This window comes from Mus caroli, unplaced genomic scaffold (assembly GCF_978045245.1).
Source record: "Mus caroli unplaced genomic scaffold, Mus_caroli_1 scaffold_8, whole genome shotgun sequence".
In the NCBI taxonomy this organism is placed as follows: Eukaryota; Metazoa; Chordata; class Mammalia; order Rodentia; family Muridae; genus Mus; species Mus caroli.
This window is the reverse complement of record NW_028227263.1, coordinates 124,650,323-124,659,445: the sequence shown is the minus strand read 5'-3', so window position 1 is coordinate 124,659,445 and position 9,123 is coordinate 124,650,323. Positions and strand designations below refer to the sequence as shown.

Sequence of the window (9,123 nt, the reverse complement as noted above, 5' to 3'; positions counted from 1 at the left end):
TCCCTCGGTTGTTAGACCTCCGTATTTACCTTGAAATATGCACACAGCCATAAACACACTAAAAAATAAACAAAATGTGATAAGAACTTTTTTTTTTTAATTCCAGGGATGGCATAGGCCTGTAATCCCAACACTTGGTACTCCTGCTAAACAAGAAAGACTGCTAGGGGGCTGGAGAGATGGCTCAGCAGGTAAGAGCACTGACTGCTCTTCCGAATGTCCTGAGTTCAATTCCCAGCAACCACATGGTGGCTCACAACCATCTGTAATGGGATCTGACATCTCTTCTGGAGTGTCTGAAGACAGCTACAGTGTACTTAGATATAATAATAAATAAATAAAGAAGAAAGAAAAAGACTACAGGTTTGAGGGGCTATATAGCAATACCCTGTCTAAACCAACCCAGAATTGCAGCAGGCACGGTAGCACGTACCTCTGATGAATCTCAGCACTTGGGAAGTCATTATCCTTCTCAAAATGACCTTAAAGTCCATCTTAACCACAAAAGCTGCCCTGTTCTTTGCCATGCTGGGTGCCCACCCCCCATCAGCTGCAGCCCCAGCCTCATGGATTTACAACCCAGTGAGGAACAACTGCACACCCAGCATCACCCAGCATCACCCGGCATCACCCAGCATCACCCGGCATCACCCAGCATCACCCAGCATCACCCAGCATCACCCGGTTATGTGAGTAGATGGGGCTGGACCTAGACTCCTCCCTCTGAGTGATTTGGGGCTTTAGGACATTGCAGACAGAACCTTGTCATACCAGCTCACACAGCCTGAACCAGTGTTGGTGGCTCTGCCTGTCCCATCCCTGGCTGTTGGTCTCATTGGACAAGCCACCATAAGAGAATGAATCTTATACAAGCTCCAGCCGGTTCCCCTGGCCCCAAAGCCATCCCTTGGCTGGCCTGTGTGAGCACTGTGGATAGATAGACTGGCAGGAAAAGCCTGCCTAGTGGCTGGGGTGCTATCACCCACCAACTGGACACATGTGCATGGAGCAGCTACTGTGTCCAGTTTTCTCCCCGTGTCTGGAGAAGCCAGGGACAAGACAAAGCTCAGCAGAGCCACCATGGTGCTGCCGTTCCAGCATACGGGTAAAGAGCTGGCCCTGGGGAAGTGATGCAGTAGACAGGGCTCTTGTCTAGCATGCCTGAAGCTCTGAATCCAGTCCCCGGCACTACATAAACTAAATACCTGACATCCTGCTACTGTGGAGGTGCCTCAAGTTCAAAGTTGAAAACTCCATAGGATGAAGACGCAGGTAAGAACAATCAATCCTAACAATGCAAAGCTTAGCAGTTTAGGCCCCTGAGCTGAATCAGTTAATAAATGTTTATTACAACAGCTGTGCTCACTTACTTTCACATTGTCAATGGCCACTTTAGCAGAATTTGAGACTCTGAGATGCTTGAGAACAGTTACCCATTGGCTCTTTACAGGAGAAATTCACTGACCCCACACAGCAAGGGCAGACAAAGGTCACCCTCTTAGGGAGCCAAGTGTGGTGGCACACACCTTTTTTTGTTGTTGTTGTTTTGGTTTTCGAGACAGGGTTTCTCTGTGTAGCCCTGGCTGTCCTGGAACTCACTTTGTAGACCAGGCTGGCCTCGAACTCAGAAATCCGCCTGCCTCTGCCTCCCGAGTGCTAGGATTAAAGACATGAGCCAACACGCCCGGCTGGCCTCAGCATTGGAGAGGTAGAGGATGTCAGAGCTCTGTTGAGTTCTAGGTTGGCCTGATCTACATAGTTCCAGGACAGCCAGTGGCATGTAGAGTGACCCTGTCTCAAAGATGCAGAGAGGTGGTGGCACATGCCTTTAAACCCAGCAATCAGGAGGCAGAGGCAGGAGGATCTCTTTGAGTTCGAGGCCAGCCAGGCCTACAGAGTGAGTTCCAGTACAGTCAGGGCTACAGAGAAACCCTGTCTTGAAAAACAAACTAAATAAAAATGATAATCAAACTAAACCTCTGGAACAGGAGGTCACTAAGGCCTGGACCCCTGGTGTGTGTCTGTGTTCCTGATTCTCAACCCCCCAGGAGCTGCTACCAGCAGCCTCAAAAGGCCTGAGCTTGCACTGCAGTCCTTGAGAAGGAGGAGCTTATGTAATCCTGCCTGGGCACATCTTAAAGGAATTCTCTTCTCCCTGTATGTGGATAGCAGGGTTGTGTAATTCTGTGCACATCTGTATCTGTAACATGATGTGTGTGATGTTGTCTGTGTTTCTGGAGTGACAGTTTGGCGAAGTCATTACCCAGCAGGACTCGCTACTATGTCTTGTTTTGTGGTAATCTACTTCATAAAGAAGAGCTATAACTGGGCAGAGGTGGCTCAAGCCTTTAATCCCAGCACTTGAGAGGCAGAGGCAGGCCAGTCTCTGAGGTTGAGGTCAGCCTGGTCTACAGAGTGAGTTCTGGGACAGCCAAGGCTACACAGTGAGAGCCTGTCTAAAAAACCTTACTGAGGAACCAAATTGAACTCCCAGCACCCACATAGTGACAGTGGCTCACAACCATTTCTAACTCTAGTTCCAGAGAATTCAGGGCCCTCTTCCACACACGCACTTTGTACACAGACATACATGCTGTCAAAATATTCATACACATAAAATAAATCGATAAGAACTATATAAATGTTTGTATATGTACATGCATGTATGTGTTCTGTGCATTTAAGATATATATTTTTAAACAATATTATCTGAATGTGACAACACATACCTTAATCCCTGTTCTCATAAACTGAGACAGGACAGTGTCACAGATTTGAGGCCATCCTGGACTAAAATAAGACAGTAAATAAATGTAAAGCCAGGAACAGTGGCTCAGGCTTTTAACCCCAACACGTGGGAAGTGGTGGCAAGAGGTTCAGTGAGTGCAAGACCGTCATCAGCTTTGCAGTGAGTGTAAGGCTAGCCTGGGCTACATGAGAACCTGGGCCAAAAAACAAAACAACAGAGAACAGGCTTAGTGTTTGCCCAGCACTAGGGTGGGGGTGGAATTCGGACGATAAGGAAATCAAGGCTAGCCCGGGCTAAGTAGTCACTGAAGTCACTAGTGAGTTCAGTGCTAGCCTGGATTATATGAGACCCTGCTTCAGAATAAAACAAAGCAATATCAACATGACTCTAAACCCTAACAAGCATGGGTGGGGATGCCTTCACACTAGGTTACTCGGATACAGAAAGGAGGCTCACTAGAGCCTGGGAGTCACTCCTAAGCAGTCTGTGGAACAGAGCAAGAGGAACAGGGAACTCTATGTATGTACTGTAGATGCGCTCTGCACTCTGCACTAGTGTGGGCAGCCAGAGCAGAAGAGTGGATTCCTGGTTCATTTTGTGCAAGCTGTATCTTGAGTCTAATTAAAATGAAAAGTCATTATACAGTTACCTTTGCCAGCAGAAGTGCACACTACTTGCTACCTTCAGTGAGAGCCCAGATAGCCAGGTGTAGTGGTGAACTCCATTAATCCCAGAAGATAAACCCAAAATTCAGTAGGGTGTCCAGTTCAAAGCTAGTCAGGGCTACCAGGCTTTTGCCTATCTCAAAAACAAAAACAAAAACAAAACAGAACCCAGCCTTTGGTAGAGGAGGAGCAGGGTGGCCTCAGGCTACAGAATCCAGCTCTCTTTCCCTATTGCACCTGCTCCAGTGCTCCCTGTCACTGATGGCATAGATGGGTTGCTGAGGGTGTTCTCAGCAAACCCAGAGAAACACTTCTGCTTACTGGCTGCTGCTGAAGCCCCTGACTAGGCTGCAGATGAAGTGACGCCTTCATCTTAGAGTTTTATGCTCCTGAGTGTATCTGCTCCGTCTTCCAGAGTTCTCAGGCCAGGTGGCAAAAGCCAGCTGACAGAACCTGTTTCCCTTAGATTCTTCTAGACCTCTGCAGCATCCTTCCTTCCCGGGCAGGGAGCAGGGCCCCTCTGGAGTAGAGTCCTGTGACCTGTTATTGCACAAGGAACATCGTAGAATTTCTTTATGGCCAGCCAGAGGCACTAAGACATTAGAGTTTCAGTGGCCAGCATGGGGAGGTCAGCTAAAATCAGGAACTATGATTAAAAACTATAAGCCGGGCGTGGTGGCGCACGCCTTTAATCCCAGCACTTGGGAGGCAGAGGCAGGCGGATTTCTGAGTTCGAGGCTAGCCTGGTCTACAAAGTGAGTTCCAGGACAGCCAGGGCTATACAGAGAAACCCTGTCTCGAAAAACCAAAAAAAAAAAAAAAAAAAAAAAAAAAAAAAAAACCAAATGAGGGGGAGCCACATAACTGCAAGGGTACAATACCTGTCGCTAAGCCTGCAGACCTGAGTTCAGTCCCTGGATGCAGAGGGTTAAAGGAGAGAACAGACTCCCTGCAAGTTGCCCTCTGACCTCTCTACATGGACACACACACAAAATATCAAAGACAAATATAAGCTTCAGTGAGTGAGGCAGGCTGAACTGATGGCTCAGCAGGTAGAAGAGAGCTAACGCCCAAAAGTTGTCCTCTGACTTCTACATTCTCCAACTGGAACATTGGACACACACATACTAATCATAAATACATTGTAAAGATAAATAAAAGAAGCCTGGCGTTGTGGCGCACGCCTGTAATCCCAGCACTGGGGAAGCAGAGGCAGGCAGATTTCTGAGTTCGAGGCCAGCCTGGTCTACAGCGTGAGTTCCAGCACAGCCAGGGCTACACAGATCCTATCTCAAAACAAAAAATTTAAAATGTTGGGAGGCAGAGGCAGGTGGATTTCTGAGTTCGAGGCCAGCCTGGTCTACAAAGTGAGTTCCAGGACAGCCAGGGCTATACAGAGAAACCCTGTCTCGAAAAAAAAAAAAAAAATTAAAATGAAGTTAAATATAGTGGTGTAAGCCTTTAGACCAGCACTTAGAAGGCAGAGACCAGATCTCTGAGTTCGAGGCCAGCCTGTGAGATTCAGACCAGCCAGGAACACTCTATCTCAAAAAACCAAAGCCTTGACAACCCAAGAAAGGATTCAAAACATTTTACCAAACACCCTTTTTGAGAAAAGTACTTAGGGATATAGTCCAGCAAATCTAGATTCAAACTGCCTGAATATAGAACATGAGGTCAGACATTCCAGGCACCTCAAGCTTATCTCCAGGGATCTCAGAGCAAAAGCCAGGCCTCCAGATGGGTACATACGTCTTCTCATAAAAGTGACATTCCCAGGTCCTTAGGGAGAAACAAATTGAAGATGGAATCCAGCCAGGGGTGGAGAACACCTTTAATCACAGCACTTGGGAGGAAGAGCCAGGAGGATCTGAGTTCCAGGCCAACCTGGTTTATACAGTAAGACCTTAGCTCAAAAGGAAAAATTATAAAGAGTTGAGAAAAGAGGTGAGGTGGTGGGAAGACATCATGGGAACACAGGCCTGAGCCTCCGGGACAGCCAGTGTGTCCATGACCTACTGAGAAACAGCCATTGAGGAAAAACACAAGCTTCCAAGTCAGATGAGGGCCCCAGGGAACAACTGCAGTGGACAGCAAGCTCTTCCGGTATTCACCCAGCCCTGAAAGGGTTTGGCCCTCAGTCCTCCAGCATTTGGCAGGCAGAGACAGTTGGGCGTTTGTTAGTTCCAGGCCAGGGGTGCGCGGTAAGACCTTGTCTCAGCACACACAGCAAAGAACTGAAAATAGGGCTCAAGTGGGTTTGTAAATGACAACAGAGCAGAGTGGTGGTGCAGCTTAGGGAGGCCCACAGCCACTAAGGAGGGAGCACTCTTACGGGACTCTGTTCCTTTTTAGAGCTTCCTTTTATAGGGTTCAAGAGAAATTTAGTTGCTAAGTGGTTGACAGAGAGCAGTTCTCTTTATTTTGATTGATGGGTTACGTATTCATTTTTTCTACGATGCTTGTCCCATCCCATAAGGTATGATTTAATTTTTTGATTTGTGTTTATGCGCATGTGTCTGTGTGTGCCATGTGTGTTCTAGTGTCATGGAGGACAGAGGAGGGCATCAGATCCCATGGAGCTGGACTGCAGGCAGTAGTGGGACATGAGATCTGGGAACTGGACTCAGGTCCCTAGCAAAAGCAGTATGTGCTCTTAACATCTGAGCCATCTCTCCAGCCCCAGTGTCTGGTTTTAACCATGCACACCCAGTTATACACCGATAGACTAAGATAGTAAATAGAGGACTATCTCTAAAATTTACTTGAGGACACAGTTTTGTAACTTTTTTCAAAGATTAATGTATGCCAGGCAGTGTCGGTACAAATTTTTAATCCCAGCACTTGGGGTAGAGGCAGGTGAGTTCAAGTTCTGTGAGTTCAAGGTCTGTCTGGTTTACAGACTGAGTACTAGGTCAGCCAGGGCTACACAGAAAAACCCTATCTCGACACCCCCCTCAAAAGATTTGTTTTTATTTTATGTGCATGAGTGCTTGGGGGTTTTATACTCTGTGGTTACCTTGTGACCCTAACCCTGCCCCACCTTCCAACCAGGGCAGCCTTTTCACACATGCCCACTTTCCAGGATCTTCTGGACACTGGTTTTTGTTTTGTTGTTGTTATTATTATTATTATTATTATTAGTGTGTGTCAGTCAAGCTTGGGGCAAATCTAGAGTGGGCTTCTTCCAGTATTATTATTATTATTATTTTTGTTTGTTTGTTTGTTTTGTTTTTTGAGACAGGGTTTCTCTGTGTAGCCCTGGCTGTCCTGGAACTCACTTTGTAGACCAGGCTGGCCTCGAACTCAATAATTCGCCTGCCTCTGCCTCCTGAGTGCTGGGATTAAAGGCGACGCCCGGCTTCTTCCAGTATTATTATTATTATTAGTGTGTGTCAGTCAAGCTCGGGGCAAATCTAGAGTGGGCTTCTTCCAGTTCTGAGGATGGAACTTCGATAAGCAGGCTTCCATGGCAGATACCCTTACCAACTACCAAACCATTGCTGACTCTGGACATTATTTAATTCGTTTGTTTTATTTTGAGATCAGGGTCCATTACTAGCCTAGGATGACCTTTTGTTTCACTCTCCAGTACTGAAATCATGGCTGCCTCAATCACCATGACCTGCCCACAGGAGGGCTCTCGTGCTGTCCAGGCCAGTCTCCAAAAGACCGCCTGGAACTTGTTCCTGAGTGTCTGCCTCAGATAAGCCTGTACCATGGAACGTGTACCTAGGGGCCTCGCATGCTAGGCCGGCACTCTACCAAGGGAGCCACATCCCAGCCGCAGACCATTTTAAAGCCATGTATTCAGGTTCCGGCAGGCTGGAGAAGTCATTATCTTAAGTTTGCGGACTGGGTGACTGTCCTGTAGCCAGGCAATTATGGCTATGGCTGTGATCCCCAAGACATGGGGGTGAGGATGGGGGGTGGGGTAGGGGAGTGTTTGCAGTGGGGTGAGGAGCGTCCCTGGCCTAAGCAAACTCCGACTCCTCTCTTCTCCCCTGCAGTGTACCACTGGCTAGAGATGCGGACCAAGATGCGCATCATGGGCTTCCATGCTGAGGCCATCAAGCCACTGAATGAGGATGCAGCGGCCGAGCTGGGTGCGAACCTGCTGGGTGAAGCCATCATCTTTGCTGCTGCGGGCAGCTGTCTGCTGCTGGAGTTCTGGCGCCAGAAGTCATCGAAACACCGTAGGGAAGTGGCGCAGGTGGCCACGGTGCTGTCGCTGCGGGAGGATGTGGAATACCTGGAGAACATGCTGGATGAGGTGCAGGTGCAGGTGCAGGCAGCATTGCCCAGGAACGCACTGGATGAGCTGCGGGCGGAGCTGCGGGCAGAGCTGCGGGCGGAGCTGTGGGCAGAGCTTCAAGATGAGCTACAGAAGTTCAGAACCCAGATCTGTAAAGATTGCTATGAGCCGGAGCTTAAGCCTGAACTCGAGTGTCCTGAGACCCCCAAGGAGTAGAGGCCGCAGGACTCTGGCCTTGGACGTGGACTGTTGTCTGGGCTTGTCACATGACTGGCCTCTCTGCATGGGCCCACCCCCAAATGGTGCCAGCTAAGGTGCCCTGGTCTCTGGGGACAGATGGGTCCTAGGCTGAGAGAGGTGTGAGTACCCCTTCCCACGGGGTCTCTTTAACCCACTGGTGGGACGTGACAGGAACCCTTCCAGCTCCCCTAACCAAAACCACCATGCTTGAATGCTGTACTTGGAAAGGAGGGCAGTGTGGTGGAGCCATCTAACAACCTTACTGGCCTATCACACTCCCCGCCTTAGGTTCTGGAGCCCCATCTCCCTCCATCTACCTCACCTTTTAGGGAAAGAGGATGGGGTCTGGCCTGCCCTGCTCAGTCACTCTGCCTCCCCCACTCCACCCCCATAACTGGCCTTTTGTAAAGGACCCACCTGCACCCTTAACACGTGGGCCAGTGCCACCACCCACCAGTTTGTTTCGTGGTAATCTCAGGGATCACCCTCCCTTCCTGCCTTTGATCTTCCAGGTAAAAAGCCATTTAAAATAAGGCAAACAGCAGCCTCACCTTCTGTCCAAATGGAACATTCCAGAAAACCAAATAACTCCCTTCCCCACTCTTTGCTAACCCACTGGGCCACGGAGGAGTGGTTTATGAGTTTTAAATGTTTTATAATTAAAGGAGCCCCAGGTTAAAGAGTGTCTCAAACCATTATTTGCTGAGTGGGCAGGCGTGTCATTCATTTCAGTTAAGAAAGAACTAGGGGGGGGGGCTGGTGAGATGGCTTGGGGCTGGTGAGATGGCTCAGTGGGTAAGAGCACCCGACTGCTCTTCCGAAGGTCAGGAGTTCAAATCCCAGCAACCACATGGTGGCTCACAACCATCCTTAACAAGATCTGACTCCCTCTTCTGGAGTGTCTGAAGACAGCTACAGTGTACTTACATATAATAAATAAATAAATCTTAAAAAAAAAAAAAAGAAAGAACTAGGGGAGGGGACTTCTAATGGGGGGGGGGGGCATTCATCTTCTGAGACCCTTCCCAGGTAAAGAAGTCAACCCAGTGTTAAGCTGTAAGACTTAACCACACAGTCCGCAGACACTGCAGGATGGAGGAAGCAGGCTGGTGAGGACCACAGAGAGAAGGGGCGGGACTGAATGCAGCCCAGAACCAGGAATATATGTAGAACCGGAAGTGAGAAGCAGAATTCTTGCAAGGGTTGCCCACAGC

The 9,123-nt window shown here is 48.6% G+C and overlaps 1 pseudogene; it reads left to right on the top strand.

Moving 5' to 3' along the window:
- The first annotated feature begins 7,392 nt into the window (after positions 1-7,392).
- LOC115029057 (optic atrophy 3 protein homolog pseudogene) lies at positions 7,393-8,630 on the top strand (annotated as a pseudogene).
- Positions 8,631-9,123: the final 493 nt, after the last annotated feature.